At 40.9% G+C, this 23,249-nt stretch overlaps 1 protein-coding gene across 17 annotated transcripts in view; it reads left to right on the plus strand.

The window, feature by feature from the left end:
- The window catches only part of mef2d (myocyte enhancer factor 2d), a 103,195-nt gene that overhangs the window by 10,345 nt on the left and 69,601 nt on the right, over window positions 1–23,249 (plus strand). For 12 of the 17 annotated variants that reach the window (XM_080896939.1, XM_080896955.1, XM_080896953.1 and 9 more), the window contains exon 1: window positions 18,547–18,836. The exons of 1 other annotated variant lie outside the window; for it this stretch is intronic. The gene's annotated coding sequence lies outside the window, so the exon portion shown is untranslated. Of the gene's footprint in view, window positions 1–17,333; window positions 17,486–18,538; window positions 18,837–23,249 lie in introns of those variants that run through there. 4 more of the 17 variants (XM_080896948.1, XM_080896950.1, XM_080896952.1 and 1 more) reach the window with 3 other exon arrangements.

Genomic DNA, 23,249 nt, shown 5'->3' on the forward strand with positions numbered 1-23,249 from the left:
GGATGTGATTAGGAGTGTTGTCCATCTCCTCCTCAAAGTGTTAATACTATAGGTTGTTTATTTGAGTAGTAGTCCATGAATGTTAGAAAGGAACCCAAAAAGCCTTTGGTATATTTTTGTTTTGATAAAGGTAGCTAGCATTTGCATAAGGTTAGCATTAAACCTGTTTAAAACCTAAATACTTGAGATGGTCATTAGAGAAACATTCTAAGCTTTTGATGCTGTAATATACTGCAATTTGTCTTTCTACTTGTCTTCATTTGACTGAATAGTGAGAAGATGTTGTATCACTATGTGAGAGGTCAATAAAATGTCAAACATGTCTGCAAGAATTCATTTGAAACACTTTTGCCCCGTTAAATTCACCATTCAATATTTAATAAAACAGATGATTCAATCTTCAAAATACATAAATATTTTATAAGCAGACCTCTTAAGTTCACTTGTAGATTTAAAAGAATCCTAGAATGTGCTTCTCTTTCATGTCAGCAGTCATTTTTTTATTGCTTCACATCAGCTTGTTCAAACAGCAACCACATTTCTTTCTAGAATTAAAGTTTTAAGTTATAGTTTTGAATGCAAAACTGCAATCAGTCAATCAGAAGTGAAGTTTCTATCTTTTTTACTTTCCAAAAAATGAAAACATTTTCAGTTATGAAAACCAGACATCTCAGTATATCCAAGAGCTGGTTAACCTAAGTTTAAATGCATTAGTAACCCTCTATCTATTGTGCTGTGGGCAGAAATGTCATATTTTAGGTTCTGATTCTGATTGGCCAACTGGATCAAGAATCAAACTATAATCTTCTAAAAAATTATTTGCCACAGGAAATAGAAAAGTGCAAGTGACCATCAGAAAAAAGGTATATCAATGACTGGAACTATTAGAATGGACTTTCTGGGGCTCTGGAGCTCTCACTGTCAGTAACATATGAAACAGAAGCTCCAAACTGCAATGACATGTCTACAGACTCATCTACATGCAGGCGGCTAGGAAAAAAAATCAATGCCACTGCTGTTACAAATACCAAAACTAACCTTTTATTTATAGATTTTTTTTGTAACTTAATGCCTGTTTCTCTACAAAAACAATTTTCTAATTGCTTTTGAAGTAAAAGTAACTTTGCCTCCATCAAATAGATTAAAACTGGCAAAACTCTAATTTGGGATCCATTCTAAAATCACACCATCAGGTATTTAATGGTAGCTTTGGATACAAGACTATTTTGATACTTCTTTGCAGTTGATACCAAAACTTTCTAGCACTGAATTAGGTTTAATGGCAGGTGTAAGGTAATATTCATGCTGACAATGACCAGTTTCATACAGTGTGTTCAGTGCAGGACTGTTGTGCTTATATTCTGTATGTGTTTTGTGTGAAAGGTAAAGGAATGGAATAGGCAGATATTGTTGTTGCACCTTTAAGCCGGCACCAGAGTCAAGTCCCAGAGACTGAATCAATGTCTGTGGGAAAGGGAGATCCAGTATTATGGTGCACTCTACACCAGACACCACGACTCTGTTCTGTTTCACGTCACACCTCTGATTCGGGTACATCAGCATGTTATCTGAAAACACACTGGAGCCTCAGTGCCATTTGTTCCATTCGCTGTGAACAAGCAAAGGTGGCATAATGAGAAGTTAGTGTCATTATAGTATGAAAGGGAGTTCATTTAATCCATTATTGATCCAATTTGCCAACCAATCAGTGTTTTCAGTTGAGCTAATGCTCTCGTGTTGGTTCCTGAATTGGTTTGTGAATAAGGTTCTGGGGATATTTAGTTCCCGGGGCCATTTAATCAATATGGCCATTACACTTTGTCCACTGAAGAGGAAACCTGTGAGATATACCTCTGCTCTATACTGATCAGCAAAATATGATGCAGAATATTTGGAAGTTTTGTTGCTATGAAAACAACTTGAGATGTTGTGGCTTTCTATATGGAAGGTGACTGCTGGTCTCACCTTTATATGTCACTCAAGGACTCTGATCTTATAGAGAAAGTTTGATCCCAAATTCCTGTTTGACAAAATTTGCTCTCTGTTGATTCTAATTATGACCTAAATCATAATCAGCCCTCTGTGGTTTACCACAGACTTTCCATTCATCTCCCTGATCAACAGCAGCAGAGAATTTCTCTTCCTTGTCCTCAGATGACAGATTCTGGGGAAGTAGAGCAGGAGGGTGGCCTGGACTTTAAAGAGCCCTTCTGGTAATCTGAAAGGTCACAGGAGCCTGAGTGTTCTGCCAGTGCCCTTGAGCTAGATGCTGAATCCTGAACTACTTAATAGCACTGAAAAAAAAAAAAAAAAAGTTTGGTTTCAGCGCTGATAAAAATGTGCAATAATTTCCAAAGGTTGTTGATGTATACCGTGTTTGCTCGCTCTGTGAGATGCAATTATTATGTGAAGGTCTGGTGCATAAAAGTTGAAGAGAAATGGGAAAAAAACAAAAAAACTGAATGGTAAATCCCTCAGTTGTTGGCTTTTTTTTCCTTCTTGGCTAAAAATATCTTGTTCAGGGTGCTAAATATATTTGGTCTGCCTCTGAAGAAATTGCTGGAAAACCAGCTTTGGAGCCAAAATGGAAATCTGGGCTGACCTCGTTTTGACTACGAGGTAGAAGCAGATGAGAAAATAAAAACACTGAATGCACGTAACATTTGTTTTGATCAGGGATTTTGGAGTCTGCAGGTCTCTGCCCCTCTCATTACATTTCATCTCCTGGAGTCTGTGGTGTTTTGTGATCCCACTCTGTTGCCTTGTGCAGTGTGCTTCACTGTAGCACTTTATCCAGATTAAGTTGTGTTTTCCTTCTTTTAATACACTTGTTACCAAAGAAATAATCTAATGCAAAACTAGCCAAATGGATATCGTACAGTGTTCAGTGGGATCAAAGGCCACTGGCCCTGGATCAAGACACAGCCCGCTGCTTCTCTGTAGGTTTAATGCAACTTAAACCCAACACAATTTGCAGGATTAACCTTTAGTAACAGGGCTTGATGGGCACTCGCAGCACTCTCAGGGTTGCACTGCAGAAAACCAATCTTGGTTTGACCTTGACAAGGCCGTACTATCAAAATCCACTTGCGTTCAGTTTGAATCCATTTAGTTCAGCTTCTGACAACCTTCAGCATTACAGCCTTTTTATTTAAAAATTCTCCTATGCACTTAGTAAGCTTGGAGTTCTTAAACAGAGAAAAAAGAAAGTGAAAAGAAGAGAAATGATAAACTAAACAAACAGCACTTAGTAAAAGCAGAAATAATCAAATAAGCTGCTTGCACTGTTGCTTATTTAATCTAAATAACATTTTTGTGTTTATGAGATCAAAAAATTAGATGACTTGGACTCAACATATTTAAACCTCTAATATCAATGAACATTTGATTTAAATCCATAAACTGGAATACTTCTACTGAGTGAAACTTTATTAAATAAGGTCAACTTGATCTGTATTGTCTTGCTTCTGACTTTAATTCAAAACTTAATGCTTTCATACTCACTCCAGTGTCCTACTGATGTTTAAAGGAAATAAAAAAACAAGTGTCCTAGTTTGGATTTCTGTCTCATAGTAATGGACCTTGCTTTCATAGCATCACAAAATCGGCATTTTATAACACAGCTGGAATCGAAGGTTCCTGACTTCGCCAGAAATCCAGTAAGAGCAGCAGATACCAGGAGGATTACTGAGAATCAGAATCAACAATGGCCAGCAATCCACAGCATTATATTTAGCTTAGATTAAGGCTTCTCTGTTGAATGACTCAAGCTGCAGTCTCCTTTGTGCACACTGATGGTTCACTGGAGGTCTATCTGGTATTGTTGCCAGAGAACTCTGAGAACAATCCCTCGCAAAAAGATTAAAAAGGAAGAAGCAAGCAAAAAAAAAGATGAAGTTGGGACATGGATCAAGGAGCACACCTACAAGACCGGAGGAAGCTACAAGAGGGAAAAAAAAGATGTATAAGAGAAGAGATTTTTGTTTCAAATGTCATGCATCTGTTTTAGGAAAGTGTACTACCTCAGATGCATCATTCAGTATTCAGAAACACGGATCATTCTGCCTCCAGAAACAGAAATGTTTCATAATCAGAAGTCTTTTGCTGACTCAAAACTTTTGCCAGGAACTGTTTTGTTAAAGTGAACGCCAGATTTTTCAAACTCTTCGCCTTACAGAAGGAAGCAGTTGAAATGGGTAAAAAAAAGAGAAAGAAATAAAGTCACTTGTGGCTTTCATGGTACCGTCTGAATAGTTGAATTTACTATACACTTTTAACCCTGAACTATTTTGCATTTGGTGGTGTTGAGGGGGAATCATGCGTGAGTTCATTGTATGAACGATAAACTTGAAGTGACACAACCGCCTTGATGATACCCAGTGATTTCCATACTCTAAATTTTAAACCCACTATCTTGGCTTCAACCTTGTAAGCTTGATTTTCATAAACCTTATACAGTGGGGCAAAAAAGTATTTAGTCAGCCACCGATTGTGCAAGTTCCCCCACCTAAAATGATGACAGAGGTCAGTAATTTGCACCAGAGGTACACTTCAACTGTGAGAGACAGAATGTGGAAAAAAAATCCATGAATTCACATGGTAGGATTTGTAAAGAATTTATTCGTAAATCAGGGTGGAAAATAAGTATTTGGTCAATAACAAAAATACAACTCAATACTTTGTAACATAACCTTTGTTGGCAATAACAGAGGTCAAACGTTTACTATAGGTCTTTACCAGGTTTGCACACACAGTAGCTGGTATTTTGGCCCATTCCTCCATGCAGATCTTCTCGAGAGCAGTGATGTTTTGGGGCTGTCGCCGAGCAACACGGACTTTCAACTCCCGCCACAGATTTTCTATGGGGTTGAGGTCTGGAGACTGGCTAGGCCACTCCAGGACTTTCAAATGCTTCTTACGGAGCCACTCCTTTGTTGCCCGGGCAGTGTGTTTTGGATCATTGTCATGTTGGAAAACCCAGCCTCGTTTCATCTTCAAAGTTCTCACTGATGGAAGGAGGTTTTGGCTCAAAATCTCACGATACATGGCCCCATTCATTCTGTCCTTAACACGGATCAGTCGTCCTGTCCCCTTGGCAGAAAAACAGCCCCATAGCATGATGTTTCCACCCCCATGCTCCACAGTAGGTATGGTGTTCTTGGGATGCAACTCAGTATTCTTCTTCCTCCAAACACGACGAGTGGAGTTTATACCAAAAAGTTCTACTTTGGTTTCATCTGACCACATGACATTCTCCCAATCCTCTGCTGTATCATCCATGTGCTCTCTGGCAAACTTCAGACGGGCCTGGACATGCACTGGCTTCAGCAGCGGAACAGGTCTGGCACTGCGGGATTTGATTCCCTGCCGTTGTAGTGTGTTACTGATGGTGACCTTTGTTACTTTGGTCCCAGCTCTCTGCAGGTCATTCACCAGGTCCCCCCGTGTGGTTCTGGGATCTTTGCTCACCGTTCTCATGATCATTTTGACCCCACGGGATGAGATCTTGCGTGGAGCCCCAGATCGAGGGAGATTATCAGTGGTCTTGTATGTCTTCCATTTTCTGATGATTGCTCCCACAGTTGATTTTTTTCACACCAAGCTGCTTGCCTATTGTAGATTCACTCTTCCCAGTCTGGTGCAGGTCTACAATACTTTTCCTGGTGTCCTTCGAAAGCTCTTTGGTCTTGGCCATGGCGGAGTTTGGAGTCTGACTGTTTGAGGCTGTGGACAGGTGTCTTTTATACAGATGATGAGTTCAAACAGGTGCCATTCATACAGGTAACGAGTGGGGGACAGAAAAGCTTCTTACAGAAGACGTTACAGGTCTGTGAGAGCCAGAGATTTTCCTTGTTTGAGGTGACCAAATACTTATTTTCCACCCTAATTTACGAATAAATTCTTTACAAATCCTACCATGTGGATTCATGGATTTTATTTTTTCACATTCTGTCTCTCACAGTTGAAGTGTACCTCTGGTGCAAATTACTGACCTCTGTCATCATTTTAAGTGGGGGAACTTGCACAATCGGTGGCTGACTAAATACTTTTTTGCCCCACTGTAGGTGCAACAGACTAATAACATACAACACTGGAGCACAAACCTCTTGGACAGGATGTTCCAGACAACACTCTACATTATTTGTAAGATAATTCCATTAAAATGCTCCAAAAGGCAGCAATATCACAAAGACTTTTTAGAGGTTGAGTTCAGTAACCTAAATTAGAGGATGAGAAGCCTAGCAGAAAGCTCTGGGCTATAGCTGCCTGTGCTAGTATGTCCTAAGATTAAGCACCCCATAAGGTTGTTCTGAAGAGAGAAACTAGCTAAAAAGACCAGACAACTTAATTGTACCAGGCTGTGAAGAGGACATTGGGTGATATTTTGTTTGGGCTTCCCCACATTCCTTTAGTTTCTACCTTTAGGCAACTCCATGATTACAAACTGATTAAGTTTTTGGTTTTCATTCCTGCTTTGTTTTGTCTTTGCTGTTGGTGGCTCAGTTTAGCTGTCATGTTACCAAAAGGTCTGGGTATCATCACTGATAAATGACGTGAGATTAACTTGGTCTCTATGGTCCTTTTTGAGGATTCTAATCAGAGTCTGTGAAGGCTATAACACATGGGGATCTGAGTTGGTGGCACAGATCTGTGTGGTCTCAATTGGGATTGGAAAGAAACTGTGACTCCAGTCAGCATTTTTTTTTTTTTTTTTTTTTTTGCCAGTCACACCAAGGAGGGAAAAATGTGATCTTTGTAAGACGGGGGGGGGGAAGTAGAAATTGGGAGACTCTCAGTTGTCAGTTGTGAATGCAACCGAATTGCTGTGCCACCATACTGACGGGGTTACGATGGCGTGAGAGCAGGGGCTGCTGGCCAGCACTCCAGCACAGCTGAAATAGCAAGCAGCAAGAGCCAGGAGCTGAAACGCTACACCCAGGCTTCTCACACTCTCCTCGTCTCTCACTAAGCCTCTCTCCTTCTTTCTTTTTCCCATTCTCTTTCGTGCTCTTTCGGTCTTTTCCTATCATCTTTCTTATTTACTCTGTCTGTCTTTAATCTGAAATCTTGCCATTTTCTTGCTCTCCGTCATTATCATCTAGCCTCTATCTCATCGCCCATTCTCCCCACTCTTAATCAGACACCTCCCACACCTCTCATCCACTTCCAGTAAAGCCCAACGCGAGGTTACGGCCTCATTTGAATATATGAATGCATAACAGCCTCCTCCTTGCTGGGGCGTGGCATCGTTTTACAGTCACACAGCTGTGGCAGTGTTATGGGACCATCTGCACAAGGCTCATTAAGATAGCCATAAGCTAATGTGGAGAAAGAATATGCATGGAGGGAGGGAGGGGGGGGTGTTTATTCATCCTTGTTCCTCTTCTTTTTCTGTAGAACAGCCTTACCCCAGTTGGGATTATTTCCAGAGAGAGAAGAAGTAGAGGAAGGAGGAGCTTGAAAAATCCCCTTTCCACTCTTCCAAAGTTGCACACTTCCTTCTGCTTGTGTATTTGCATGTGATGTCGCTATGGCTTCAGGCGTGTGTGTGTGTGTGTGTGTGTGTGTGTGTTTATGCACAAACACTGGTATCTGTCAGTGACTGAGAGCATGAGGTTCAAAATATATCTTCGTATTGAAACTGTGCTGCTTCATCTTTTTATGACGTTTAAGATTTTATACTGTTTTACTAAGGGGAAGTGCAATGGAGCAGAATTTACCTTGTGAGGCAGCGGAGGTCTCATGAGATCATGATCATGAGAAAATCCATTAGCTACACACTTGAAGAAAAACCAAGTCACTTCTACTCAATCATATATGGGGAACTTCCAGTTAAAGGACAGAATGATTAGTACTTTCATACCACCTCTGAAGTTCACTATAGGAGACTGGCTAAAACTACAGGAAGTGAATAAGATGTTTCCACGTGATGATGAAGATGGTGAGATTTGGTTAAGAGATAATGGGTAATTAAGCTATTTATGCTTTAGTTGCACACTTTTTGTAATCATTGGGTTTAAATACACTGTGGGGGATTGATGTATAATATACTGTTCATGATAATTAATTTTAAATCAAGTTCAAGAGGTGCTGATGCCAGCCATTCTGTAATAACACTTTTGCACAAAGGAACAGTTTTTGATGCTGCTCCTTTTCTTGGATCTTTTTGTAAGAAAATAGTATTTTTCTTGTTTTTGGAGATATTAGAAAGGTCTTAAAAGTCACTAAATTTGTTCTTACAAAGGCTTCAGATACTCTGATGGCTTTTCTAAGTGCAGCTGAAATCCATGTCTCTTTTCTGATGTGCAAACCCAGCTCACGGCGTCAGCGAGGAGTGTTTTCGCGGGCAAAAGCACAGCCGTGTTTTCAGTCGATAGAGAGTGTACTTGTTTTCTGGCGGGCCGTGTCAGTGCAGGCATTAGATAACATTTTATTTGATGGTGTTCAATGGCTGACTCGTCCTCACCTCTCGCCCAGGCCTCTCCTGCTCTCCAGCCCACATGCGCTCCCATGTAAAGCCAAACACACAGACATCCACCCACTGACTCACACACACGCACACTCACAAACACACACTCCCGCTCTCTCTGCATCCTTCCTCTGGAGGATTCTGGCAGTTGTTTATGTTATTGAACTGGTTATCACATTACAGCTGGAACACCACCAGGCTCAGAGAGAAAGAGTCCTCCCGCTCTCTTAAGAAATAAAAGAAAGGCGGCGAGAGTGCAAGGGAAAAACAAGAGCAGAGGGAAGACTAGATAAGAATATGTTCAAATGCTTTTGCAGTGCACTCATCAGCATCACAATGTTTCTTTACTTGTTTTGTGGAAACAGAAACCATGTCTGTCTGTGATCTTTCCAGAATACTTTAACTACATTTATTAGTGATTTAACAACAGCCTTTAACTTCCTCTAAACTGGATAACCAGATGTGTGACTAACTGAATTACCACTGCAATAGTTAAAGTTCTAATGAGTTTATCCACTGGTTAGTTGTTATGGCCAGACTGTAATTAATGACAGAAGAAGCAAAACTGGAATTCTATATTAGTGTCTGATGTCAAAGCAACAGATTTTGATCATTCATCACCCATTGATCCATCCTTCCTAAGTAGCTGTAGATCTATAATAATATCCAGCTGCTTTTCTATGTGCTTGCAACTGTCATAATTCACATACAACAGATACAGCTCAAAAATATTATTGTATTGTACTGTAGTTCGTATGTGTACTGTGTCACGGTCGCAGTGGCAGACCGTGTAGAGAGTGTGTGGCGGACTCAGGTGCAGACACAGGCGTGGACACGAAACTGAGTTGAACGAAAAGCGAGCCTTTATTGTGGCTGAAGACAAGGAGTGCAAACAGGGCAGAAGCGCAGTGACAAAACTAAACTATAACTAAACTGGGAAAGTGATACCAGGATAAACTATGAAGACACAGGAAATCATAACTATGAATACAAAAGACTGGCTGTGGCAACATGGAGGGTGGGAACACAGACGACGCGACACAGACTGCATGAAACATCGAGACTAAATACACATGAGGGATGATCAGGGGAAGTGGCCACACATGGGAGCACAGCTGACACACATGAACCTAACGACAGGACAGGAGAGGTGAAATTAAATACACTGACATTGAATACAGACTTTCAAAGTAAAACAGGAAACATGGAGATTAGACATGACATGAACTAAACATAACCACGCAGACATGACTCATGACAGGTAGACGCACGAACCAGGGAGACGGAGTACAGGGGAAGATGACAGAAGCGACAGCATGAACTTGACAACACAAGACACACATACATAAACACATGAAGGGCAAGGGAGGCTTAATACAAGGGTAATATAATTACAAATGAGCTGGAATAACTTAATGAACCTAAACAAACAATAAACATCAAAATAGACTAAACACAAAACACTGGGTCGCACAACCCAGGACCATGACATACTGAGTATGTGTGTCAGAAAAGTTGATACTCTGACGCTGACTTATATTAAAATTTGTCAGATTAGATACTCAGTTGCCACAGTGTAAATACCAGGAGTGACACCTTTGCCTCCTCCTGCTGACACAGAACTTCATAAAACACGGCTGCAAGAAGGCCCATAACCCTTTCCCTCACTAGCAGCTGAACACATGAACAGTAGCGCAGGTATCTTGGCAAAGCATCTTAAAGACTGAGGGCCTTTCACATAGGATGCATGTGCTGTGTTGGACTTTGCAACCAATTCTTTTCTATGCACTGTGCAATAGCGGCACCCTGCTGTGTCCAGCAAAGCACAGCACAAGTGGGCTGCCTGTGGAACACTTGTGCATCACACCATTTGCTATACATTCAATAGAAATGCAGAATGATATGGAGCAGGCATGATTAGTACATGTAAAAATCATGAGTGGCTACAAAAAAATACATAGTACTCCCCCCACCTTCAGTCAGTGCACGTCGCTTCCTTTATGAAAGCGACTTGGTAGCTCAGTAAAGCTTTCATTTCAATAACAGAGATTAAACAGTCATCATAAATGTTAACCTGGCCAGCACACACGCTAACGTTAGCCATTGGCGGTAACTCACATTAGCCGGCTAGGGTGTATAGCTGATAATATAATGATAAAATTAATGTCTGAATTGAGCAGCTCTTTATCAGTTCTGTTACTTGTTAATTTTCTCTTAAAGTTCCTGATTGAAGCCTGAGAAAAGTCTACCAGCTATCTCCTATCTTATGTGTTCTTCTCCTATTAAGTTATACAATCAAATATGACTGAATATTGGTAAATAACTCCCTGTTGTAGTGGAACCTTTTGGATGAAAAGAGAAGAAAAACTCTGCACTCGAAGTTATGGAAACTTGTTTTCTGCTCTGTTTTGCACACCCAGCAAGAATACATAATCCAGATATGTGTTTTTTCTTTTTCTTTTTCTCTTTCACCCCATGGTTTCTCATCCAATCCAAAGAAGTGCTGCGCTTTCAAATCCCCTCTCTTCTTTCCAGCTTTCCTCCTTTTTACAAACAGATACTTGTCCTAAATATCTCAGCTGCGCTTCACCACAATTCACTTTGGAGAGAACTATGTCTGACAAAAGCGTTTGGAGAATGTTCAAGAGGGGTGGTATCTCCAAATTCCTGAATAAGGCTTGTGTGACAGAGCTTTTCTGTCTCCATCAAAGGAAGAATTGCATTGTGTGGCTGCAGAATCTAAAAGCCCGAAAAGTTTCTCTCTCAACAATCTAAAGAATATTAATACTCTGTGATAATAAACAGACTTTAATGTGACCTTAGGATTATAAGATCCACATACAGTCAAACTGTTTTTACACAGTGGTGATTGATGTGAAAACCAGGGTTATTGTGGGTTAAAATGATTATGGATTAACATGACAGCATGGTTTTCTCCTCGCTGTAATGCCAGCACCGGCTTCACTGAAGCAAGGCAAAGGAGCTTAGTGCTTTTAGCCCGTAGTTCTCTTCTCTGGTAGCATCTGTTGTTACAGTCGGACAGAGCAAACACACACTCGAACCACTCAAACACATGCTGAAGGGTCATAAAGCCCTGTTTTTAATGTACTGAGGGGGAGACAGAGTGTGTGTCTGTGAGAGTAGGTGGGTGATACAGTATGAAGTAAGGGTTTTCACAGAGGACAATTCCTCTGGAGTCACAACAGGTGTGTGCGTCTCTGTGTGTGTGTGGATTGCAAAGGGGGAATTATGAGCCGGGTACTAAAAGGAGGAGGGGTGGGTTAGAGGACTTATGAAGGGTCCCCTCTGCCCCACCTGTAGCCTGTCAGCTGTTGTAAGCCTGTTAAAACGTCAGCTGTTTCTGAGGAGAAGTGTGTGTATCTGTGTGTGCGCTTGTGTGCATGTCTGTTAGTCAATGTCAGGGAGCTTGTGGAGGTTGGGGGGAGGGCTGGCTCTGTGTGGCACTCACCGCCCCATTGCACATCAAACGCCTTGTCCCCTCTGGGGATTTGTTAGTGCACAACACAGCGGCTTGTGCTTACGTTGCCTCTTTTCTGTTCATTGCACTTTGACTCAATTGTTCAGTTTAAGAAAAAAAAAATCAGAATCAGAAAGCATCTCTGAAACAATGTCTCTATTTTGTCTCTTTATGAGCAGCAAGTTTGATTCCTTACATGACAGATGTCTTTGTTTTGTTTGTTTTTTTGCAATTGAACCAAACCCTAAAACTTTAAATATAATTAAGATCTTACTGTACAAAAATGAGTCCAAAAGAATCAGTCATGATCAAAAAACTTCAAGTTTAAATGTTAGGAAAGTAATTTTCAATATTTAGTGCTATCTAAACTTTTATTTGTTAGACAGTAAGAAGAATGTGGTAGCAACTTTCAAAGGTGTGACTCATGACCTGACAGCGTGGTCCTAGAGCTAAGCAGACTGTGTTTCAGTTTGACATTGTGGAAACTTTGATAGCGCTTTGGTTTCAGCTGTTGGCTCTGACACTGATCTTTTAGTGTCGAGAAGTAATTTTGACCACGTCAGCTAACTTCCACTCTTTCATCTTTGTGCTTGATAGAATAGCTGCATGTATCATTTAAAAAATATGGTAAATTAAATCACATTTAATGTTCATCTTGAACTGCTTTTCTGTTTTCCTTTATTCTTTCTGTTTGGCAGTAGTTGCGTGTTGATAGATTCTTTGTGCAAGGGGGCTTATTTTGTTTCGTTTTCCCCTAACCAATCAGTAGCAAATGAACCGACAAACCACAGCTGAAGAAACGGTTTTAGTAGTTTCTAGGAGCAGTAACCTTCGAGATCTAAGCTGATTTGAATGCTCCTGAAACACTTATAGTAATGTGAAAATAAAATAGTGATATCTCTGCTTATCCTGATGTAAGAAGACATTGTTTACATTTGGCCCAGTAAATTCAGATTGGTTCATTTTTATTATTCCTCCTGCTATTGGTATGGAGGGCTGGGCCACTATATCAGCCAGTTTGAGCTTATTGTCAGTCCAGGTGGCATGAAATAATCCTCTCTGTGTTTGGCAAAAGGCTTTGTAACACTTCAAACATTTCAGTAGTACAATTACAGGTAATTATATGGCAACATGTAGTGTTTACCACAGGCATGCTTTACTTGCTTCTCCAAAGAGGATCTTGTTTTGTGGTTACACCAAGTCCAAAGCATGGACTGCAGCTCTGCTCTGGAGATCTGGAGGGCTCCTCTAACCAGAACCTGCAGCAGGTGGGGGCTGGTTTATGTGCTCACTGCAGCTCAAAGCAGAACAAAGACTGCCATTAGCAGCTGCAGAGCAAAGCGGTGTATGAAGTTGTGAGATTATCCACAGGCTGAGAGAGTCACAGAAGAACCAGCCCACACCACACCCCACGCCTCCATGTGTTCTGATTTTTTTTTCCTTCTATTCACTCAGCTGATGGGCTTCCAAATAATAATTTATAGTAAGTACAGACATATAATAAGCTCCCAAGTCACCAACATCACTAACAACCAATCGTATAGATTACAGGAGGTCAGAGCAAGTGAGCTTTGAAATCTGTGGTAATAAAGGTCTCTTGTTATGTAGAATGACCATTTAGGAGATAATTTTCCTCCTCCAGACCTCTCGATCTCAACAGCTCTTTGAAATTAACATAGGTGATCTTTTGATTCCAGATGTCTGCTCTTGTTGTGTGGGTTTTTTTTTTTTTTTTGGTTTTTTTTTTCCTTCAGGGCGTAAGCTGAATGTCTGTTGTCCTGCACAATGCACTATGTCATGCTGGTGTGGGAGTCACAGGTGTTGAGTGATTTATGGCTTTAATTTACTTGATAGATTAAAATATGATAAAGTTTCACGCACAGGTCATTAATTAGAATAACTGAGCCAGCTGTAATTTTACTTTAAATCGCTTGGCAGGGACATGGAAAAAGCTTACTACTACACTTTACATATTAAAATGTATACTGTACACAGGAAGGCATGTTGTTAGTCAACAGGGATTGATTTCCCTTACGAAGGCAATGGTACTTCATTGATTACTCCATAAAATAAGCAGAAATCAGAGCGCTGCTTAATTTAGTGCTTCGTGTTATATTAAAGACAGATTCAAAGGGGAGTTTGATGTTAATAATCTGTCCCTAAAACTGTTCCTGTGTTGGGCAGTGACAGCCTAGAAAAGCGGTGCGCTTGGAGCTGCAACAAGAGGCTTTTATGGGGTGGGGGGGTTGCAGCCTTTGTGGAGCCAGCTGAGTGAGGCAGACAGTTGAAGGGAACAGGTTGCTGCGTCTGTTGGGGCTTGTCTTGCTGCTCTTGACTTCTAACCTATAGCTGCGACAGCTCCAGGGGCTAGGAGATACCAAATTTCCCCAGATTGAGTGAGCAAGGGCTAGATTAGATAAAGACAAATACAATACTGGTCGGTACTGTGACATACAGCAGTCCCTAAAGGTGTTCCAGTGCAGTCTCGTGCTATTTTTAAGTAGCTCACATTCTGTGTGTAGTTTAGATTTATTTCTTTGAAAATGTTATAAGCTTATCCAACCATGGATATGCCTGAAAAACCTCAGTGGGTGGCCGCTTCTCCCTACTTTCCCCTGACATGTTGACAGTGCTGGTGTACAGTCACTCCTGCTCTGGTGTATTTTCAGAAGAGTAAAGCAAAAGATGGGATAATTTACATGGAAAAATATTGGCAGATACAATCTGTGGGCTACATCGTTGAGTCGTTGCAGAATTTTTTACACACGCCCTTACCAAAACCACTGACGATGCCAATTCTGACACCAGAGCCAGTGAATTTATGGTGTTGTGGTTGGTTGTAGACTGGACATTGACTCTACTTTGGTAGTGCCCAAACTACCTCAAATAGATCCTTCTGATGCAGAGAAGCTCCATGGCTTATCTCTGAAGATGTCCACAGAGGAAGTGATGACTTTAATTTCGCAGCTAGCAGAGACCATGGAAAGCAATTGCTGGCGACGCAAAGTGTGCAGGTCCCGAGTTAAACTTTTTTATGACTTGAAAGCAAGAGATTGAAGCGACTGCTAGTGAGAGTGCAGGATACCATTGATTGACATATAGCAAAGTTTTAAATGTATTAGAGGGTTACCTAGGCGACTGGAGTCTGGAATGTCTGGCAAACACGGTTGCCAGCTGTCAGCAACAAAGCAATGCATGACGAACGAATTACTTCCTGTGTGGACGCCCCTTAAGGGTGAGCTCAGGGCCCTATCGGAGCAAGCTCATTTCTGCAACTTCTGTATCTGTGATCTACGTGGCCGCATGTGAGAAAAGGAAGGAAGGCAGACTGATCAGTAAATGAAAAGCATTCCCTTTGAGCTCAGCCACAACAAACTGGAACAGTGATCATATCCGTCTGGATTCTGTACAGAACTCCTCCAGCTTCATTTAATTAATTACATTTTTAAAATTTTTGCTAATCTAATGTGTTTCAGTTGGAACTTGCTCATTTTGAAGGCAGTTTTGAATTAAAGTAGAACTCTAAATACTAGAGTGCCAAACTGGATCTATTGATTTATTAAGTGGCAAACAATTACTTGCTTTACAAATCATTTATCTTTTTCGTAACTTCTTGACTGATATATTGATTTACATTGTTAAACTGCACATCTTTATTGGTCCCACAAAAAGAGACGTCAATGGCTGCGGGAATTCTAACAACAGATTTCAACTGTTTTTGTCATTATGATCTCAACAATTAACCAGTTTATTATGACATAAAAGGATTTAGAAGAGTTAATGGTTTTGCCTCATTGTTTTGTACTTCTTCATTTGCATCACATCCCTACCTTAATGGCTAAAATCAGATGCAAAGAAATGAAAGCAAATTCAATGTGCTTATCTTATATTTTCTGAATAGACATACGTGAAAATAAATGGTGAAAATTGAATTGAAATTGGTTTGATCCACTCAAGATGCTTTAGGGCATCTGAAAACCTGCTGGTTTGAAATCACTAGATTTCTAACATGAAATGTAAGTAAAACGAAGATTGGCTCTGGATGCTGGCACAGATAATGTGGAGTAATTAGACAGCCTCATTGTTTGGATGAGTACGTTCTGTTGGAAATGTTCATCTTCTGAGCTTTATTATGCTGTGAGATTTGTCGTAAGGATGTGAAAATGTGGAAAATTCCTTAATAATGTAGGTCACATGCGAGAAAATGGCTCACACTAGTGCCACACCAAAGAAAAGCTTTGTCATTTTTTTTTAATTTACCCCATCCTCGGGAGGGAGGCAGATTTACATAATCAGGGTATTCACTGTCAGACCCTTGAAAGCATATCATGCTTATTCACAAACCTATTAGTCATTTGGTACAAAGACAAAGTACCAAATAAGCTTGTCTTCAACAAAACCTCGTGAGTTTTTCTTTGTCATGGCACATCACTCAGGTGGCACACCTTTCACATTGAACAATACGCAAAAACAAATCTTTTTGCCTTCTCTGCAGCTGTTCCAAGGATTTGCAGTTACATGGATGGATGTTTATCATTGCAAGAGCTGAAGCTTATATGCTTTTGTGTTTCCTTTAAACATAAATACACTTGCCTCTGGGCAAAGGAGCTGCTTTCTTTTACTGCTCTGCTAAAGAGGAGAGAATAGATATCCTTTGCTTAGTGTTTGTGCCTCCCCCACCTCTCCTCAGTGCCGGATCCCCACCACATGTAGCCAGCACCACACAGTCTTGGCCCGCGCTTGCAGTCAGTTGTCAGTGAGAGCGGAGGTAGGCTCATAGATCCCCATTTTAGGCTCCGGGCCAACACCGTGTGTTCAACACGGAGAGCCCCCAGGCAGTCGTGCACACGGATGACAAATGTGGATGGCAAGCGGGGGAAAAAACCTGGAGAACGGGGCAGAAAGATAAGGCCATCTGAGCAACCGTGTTTGTTGTTGAAGTAATTGTGCCCTCAATACTCTGACATTAGGATTGTTGGGTTTAGTAGTGGTGTATATTTTCCTAACCATGGGCAGATTTCCTGTTCCAGATACACAAAGGGAAAATATTTTTTCTTCTCTCCTTTTACAGATTTATCCATATAAGTTACTGCTGCAAGATGAATATGGCCTTTGGAATTTTTGCCCCTTGTTTAACCCGTTGGGTTCTTGGCACATACGTGCCTGCACCCATACATGTATTCACTGTGTGTGGAAACTCAATGACACAACTGTTTAGCAGACTAGTGGCCTCCCATTTCCCACACCCTCCGGCCCCCCTTTGGAGATTTCAAGGTCAGGAAAGGGCACGGGCTGAGATTCATGTCTTGGGAAGCAGAGTCGCTGTTGCAAAAAAGTCACAGAGAGCGAAGCGTTCCTTTTACAGTGGTTGCTGTCAAACAACCGTATCTTACCAAGATCAGATCTTCTAGGATTTGGATATGGCATCAGATAAGAACCGTCAGCAGTGGTCCACATTGGAGATGATGGGAAGGTGGAGATGTTGCAGTGTAGCTGTTGAAGTTTAACAGCAGAATTTCAAAATCGCATATTGAACGGTAGGGCAGAAGGGCACAAGACATTACCGCTGTGTTGAATTCTCCGACAGCTGAGCATTCGAGTATATGTGTGTATTGCATTGCATTGCCTTTGTGTGTGTGTATGTGTCCAGATTTTTGGGGGGTGGGGTCCTCAGAGAGTCCAGAGGATCAAAAGGTATGTAGGCAGCTGCCACCCTGTTGCTAGCAGCTTATGATCCAAATGGAAGATGTATAGACACACGTGCACGAGGGATAGACTGGTGTGCAACAAGGATCTCACACCCTCAGTTAGGCAGCTAGTGACTCCCTCACTCATTTGGGACACATACATATAGCCATATTCTGTTTAGCCTATAAACTGGGAATTACAATAAACACTATGTCAGAAGCTTAGTAAAATTAGGTTTAGTTATCAAAACACAAGTTATTAACTTTTGCATTTGTCAGCTGACGATTTCAGCATTCCAACATGTTTTTTGGGGGGGGCATATTTTTCCATTGTTTGTTGGCAGTACATGGAAAAAAAAAATCTCACTGTATTATTTTACCATAGTGGAGCAGATCAATCTGGCTGTGATGATCACTAAAGTGAAAGTTTGAGTAAAATAATCAGATCAGATATGAGATAATAATAATTTTATGCTGAACAAAAATGCAGATTTTTTTGATAGTGTACTGCACTGTTTTTTTTGTTTTGTTGTTTTTTTTTTTGTTTTTGTTTTTTTGCTGTGGCATATAATGTCAAGTTTCGTATTTTAACTATCAGTTTAAACTTCAAGGAATGAGATTTATATTTAGAAAATAATCTATTGTTCAATTAGTTATAATTCAATAAAGTTAAATTTTGACCTACTAAAAAATTGGAAATGCAAGGATTTGCATTAAATGTGCTGAAATGCGGGGAAAAAAATTCTTTAAAGAGCTGACCAACACACACCTCATTTGCTAACATAGACTATGATGAATTGGTGGCAGTTGCTGAAGGCATATTAGGGCAAAGGGTGACCTGGGAGGGGTTTATGGGTAGAGAGTGGGATGAGTGTACTGTTTAATTGTGAGGAGTGAGGTAGAGTGACAAGAAGCAGCAGCAGAGGAGGGGGCTTGGTGGTGCTTGGGGTCCAGTAAGAAGGGTAATTTGGGGCGTCCAGAGTGAGGTGTTCCACCAGCAGTTGTCACTTCGGCAGTCGATGGTGGGTGGAGTGGCACATGTGCTGCTCTAAGCCGGACTGTCTTTCTATTCAGGACTTTGTATACCTCTGCAATCTTTGACTTGGACTACTTTGGAACTATTGACCTCAACATTGTGTTTTGTTTTCTGCTGTGTCATAGAACTTCCAAAACAACTTTTTGGCACCAAAAATCTTCGCTGGTAAGAGCAGTCGATAGAGATGTTACAGTTGGTTTGATTAAATTGATTTGATGTGAAATGAATGCTATGTTTCTTAAAACCATGAAGAGAGAAAGTCGTTTTTTTTTCTTTTAAGATTTCACACTACCTCGTCTCTGTTTAAAAGTCACGTTTTAGCTGAAGTTCTGAAAAAAGATGTTTTTCATGAACATTCAGAGATTTCTCGGGTCTCTAATCAGTCCAGGAAGCAATCAGTAGGTCTTTACGAGGTAGATATGGAAGAGTGCGAGGTGACTTGCTGTGTGGCCGGCTGTCCTTTGTCAGCTGCTGAACTGACATCTACCCAAGTCCCCAATGTGCTGAGAGAGGCTCAAGAGTGGAGGGAGGGTCTGTTGTAGTGATTTATGGTCGAAAGCTTGTGTTGTTGTGAAGCTCATAACGTCACACCTGCTCTTTTTCTTCCTTGAATTGAAGGCTTGCATGACCATTAATGGTGAGTTGAGTGCCATGACGCTTGTGCCCTTGACACCTGTTAAAACTATGTTCTGTACTTTACGTATGGTGAGATATATCGCATTGAATACAGCTGCTGGGGTTCTTTAACCTTTGCGATTACCCTGTTTTTACTGTGCTTTTTCCCAAAAAAGAAAAGGAAAAACACAAGGTTAATAGCAGGAGGTTGTTTTATCCTAGAAATAATAGGCTTATTTTGATTTCCAGGCTTAAATTGATTTGTCTGCCTTTGTGTTGTTTGTAGAAAAAGAATTACATCAGGAATTTGAAGGGTCTTGTTCTACAGATGGGAGATTATTACATGGATCGTGCGCTGCACTGTTGTTGGTTGCTCCATAGTGATCATCATTTAATTTTGGGATGATGACAGGAAATAAGTTTTCCTTTCTCAACATGGTTGTGATGTTTTTTCTCATTTCTACAAGTTTTATTGAGTTGGATTGGTGCCTTCTGCTTTTTAAACCAGTCAGAACAAGAGTGGATGGACTTGCAGGTCTCCAAGCAGCTGCTCCGCACTTGTTTTGAAAGGTTTCTTGACAACAAAGCCGACCTGGCTCGATCTCCTGTGACTAGATTGAAAGATGCCTCTCTGAGCTGAAGGAGCTTGTGCTTTCTAATGACCACACACACACACACACACACACACACACACACACACACACACACACACACACACACACACACACACACACACACACACACACACACACACACACACGCAATCATGACTGAGTCTGTGTATATCTGTTACCAAAAATGTTTTCTATAGGGAGAGTGAAATTGTTGAAAGGACTACAGTTACTTCTTAGAACAGTGGTGTTTGTGTGTGTGTGTGCCACACTCCGTGGAGTGTTTATTATTACTGAGTACCTTTAGCATACTTGCGGTGCCCACATTACACAGTTAATGACAGATAAATAAACATAACGTTTGTGGTGGATGATAAAAATAGGTAGGTATTTTCGTGCTGGAAAAAAAAAAAAAAAAACAGAATTCCTCCTCCCACTCACCTGCATTCATGAAAATAAACCTGACAGCACTTGCGTTAAAGCACTATGTGTTAGAGCCAGCCGGTTGTCTTGATCTTACCTGTCTGGCTCTTGCATAAGGTCCCATTGATGAAAACATGTTCGACTAGTGATGTCAAACTATCGTACGCACGCTGACTCGGGCATGCACGCCCTTCGTCCTCGAGTGTCACATTGATGTCATTAGTGTTTTGTCTGGCGGGCATTCTTCTTTGTCACATACCTTTTGTTATTGTGCCGCAGCACATTTGAAACGATGGGAAAAGCTTTCAGGGAGGAAACCTGGATTCCACCAGACATCTCAAGAGTTGCATTTCAAAACTATTTGCCCTAATGAGGCAGATTATAGATTATAAATGATCTGATCTCAAAGACAAACAAAGCCCAACGTAATGGGTAGTACTTGAATGAATAATAAATTCATTAAATACTGCCGCTGCCAGAATAACTCTCATTTATAAATCAAATTGCAGCTGTTTAATTTGCTGTGATCCAAAAAAACAAAACAAAACACTGTATGTAAGAGCTAGTTCAATGTAATGGCACAGCGTTGATTGATTAGTTGTTTATTTAGTCATTATCATACCAGTTTATCATGTCATTTTTTTTTATGTCCTAAAACTGTCAGTAAATAAAGAAATTTATGATCACAGGAGTTCTCAGCCTGAGGGGAAATTATCATGTCTGAAAAACAAATATATCCAACTTACAATTACACAAACAGTAAGAAGAAGCAAATTATGCACATTTGAGTATCTCCAAGCACTACGTATCTGAAGATTAAGTCATTTTAGATAAGGTTATTTGATCAAACAAAAATAACCATCAATGGCATGTTTAGCTGAGATTTTAGACATCGGTTTCAGTTCTTGAAAAAGCATCTAGAAGACTCAATTTGATTTACTTTAAGTGACTGTAATACACCTTTAAATCGATGCACGAAAACTTTAGAACTTGTAGTGACCTCTTATACATGCAAGGCCACAGCAGATCTTCAAATACATTTAAAAAATGCCTCAAGCCCTTATTAGATAATCTGAAGGATTTCTAATCAAGAAACGGTTTCACATTTTTCCTATTTGTCACAGTTCTTACGCGGTTACAGTTTATCATTTTAAACTCTTACCACTGGCTCCTCTAATCAGTCCACACCTTTCAGGAACAGGAGTGCCCCTGAGCATGTTAGGAGGTTTTATCTTTTGGTCATGATGTAACCCAACAGGCCAAACCACATTGTCCATGTTGGTGATGCAGTGACAGGGGTAGGTCTCAGATCGACAACAAATTACAGTTAAAGTATTGTATGGCCTGCCAACAAGTTCCCTATACTCCACATGGTTTCTAAAATTCAGCACAAAAGACATCTTTGTGAATCTGTGTTTGCACTCGCATACAGTATATACGTGCATTATGGGTATTATCGGGATATTTTTGCTGTATTCATGCCAGAGGCTATGAGCACAAACAGCAGATCAGTGACAGTTAGGGCGCCCTGTGTTAAGTGCGTAGGTGTGTTTTTTCTTTTTGTGCGTGCTGTTGTTTGTTTTTTTGTATACGTGTTTGGGAGTGTGTGTACGTGCTCGGGCAGACTGCAGTATTGATAGCGACCCAGCAGTGCGGGCGTGATTCACAAGCCATGAGGCACAGATCTTCTTACTACCCCTCCCATCCCATCTCATCTCTTGCCCCAAACCACCACCACCTCAGAAGTGCTGCCCTTGCACTGCATCAGCCCTACCCACTCTTTCCCACCTCTCTAAAGTCTCACCCATGATTGGTTAAGAGGAGAGGGGGGAAGGGGAGATCATATTCCACTGCCAGGGTTGGCAGCGCTGAAGCACAGGCACAATCACAATCATAAGCCAGGCTTCAGATACGAGGCCAGCAGCTCCCTCCTCCTCGTCCATCTCCCTCTCCTCCTCCACTATTTGTCACCATGCCCTCCCTTTACTCCACCTGCTGATATTCCACAAAATCAGCCATAGGGTTTTGTTGATATTGTAAAGATGCATGCTGGGTGATCTGAAGCTTGAGTGTGCTGGGAGCTGTGTCCAACAGTTGCCCGGGAACATGAGGCAACAGGCTGTAAATATCACACAGCTGGTGCTGGCAGAACACCCTCAAGGTTGGGCTCGCCGGGTCACATTTTCAGTGGCCCAGTTACACGCCAACCTTTTCCCAACCCCCAACCCTTCACTCTCAGCCCCATTGATGGTTCTATCTGTTTCCCAGCGAGGAGCAAATCTATTAGACTTTTCATCCTCCTCTTACAAAACCCGATTCATTATTGTAATGCATCTTGAAGCTGGTGTGCAATGCATGAACCTTGGCATTAATGCCTTCAAGATGTCAGTGTCTCAGTGCCTATATGTGTTTGCAATTAAGACAGGAGGGGGGGGGACTGGAAAAGACCAGGGGAAAAAAGTGGTTAGAATCCCAAGTGGATGCTTTTCATTTGTGCAAGAAAAATGAAATGTCTTCAAATTAATTTTCAGCTTACGAATTAATCAACCGATTAACACTGGTTTGAGCTCAGCCTGCCATTTAACCTTCAACCTTTAAATGCCCCTAACACTGGAGAGTTTATTTCTGGTCCTTCTGTTTTTAATGAGGCAGAAGAGCATGTTCATTTTGATCACTCTTCTGGTCTGCTACATCTTTTCTGTTTTTGGTCAAATTAAACCACAGGTGCAAGACCACCTCAGACACCTGCTGATTTGATTTCATTTGATTCCCAGTTGAACAGCGCATCTGATTGGATCATTTGTCAAATTGTATTTTGTCCAACTTGTCAGACCTATTTTGATGGAACCTTGAGTGATAAATGAATATTGGTAAATTATTGATCCATGTCTACCTCAAAGTGAGCCACAGATCAGTCATTTTCCAAGCC

This window comes from Rhamphochromis sp. 'chilingali' (assembly GCF_963969265.1).
Source record: "Rhamphochromis sp. 'chilingali' genome assembly, chromosome: 11".
NCBI classification, from domain to species: domain Eukaryota; kingdom Metazoa; phylum Chordata; class Actinopteri; order Cichliformes; family Cichlidae; genus Rhamphochromis; species Rhamphochromis sp. 'chilingali'.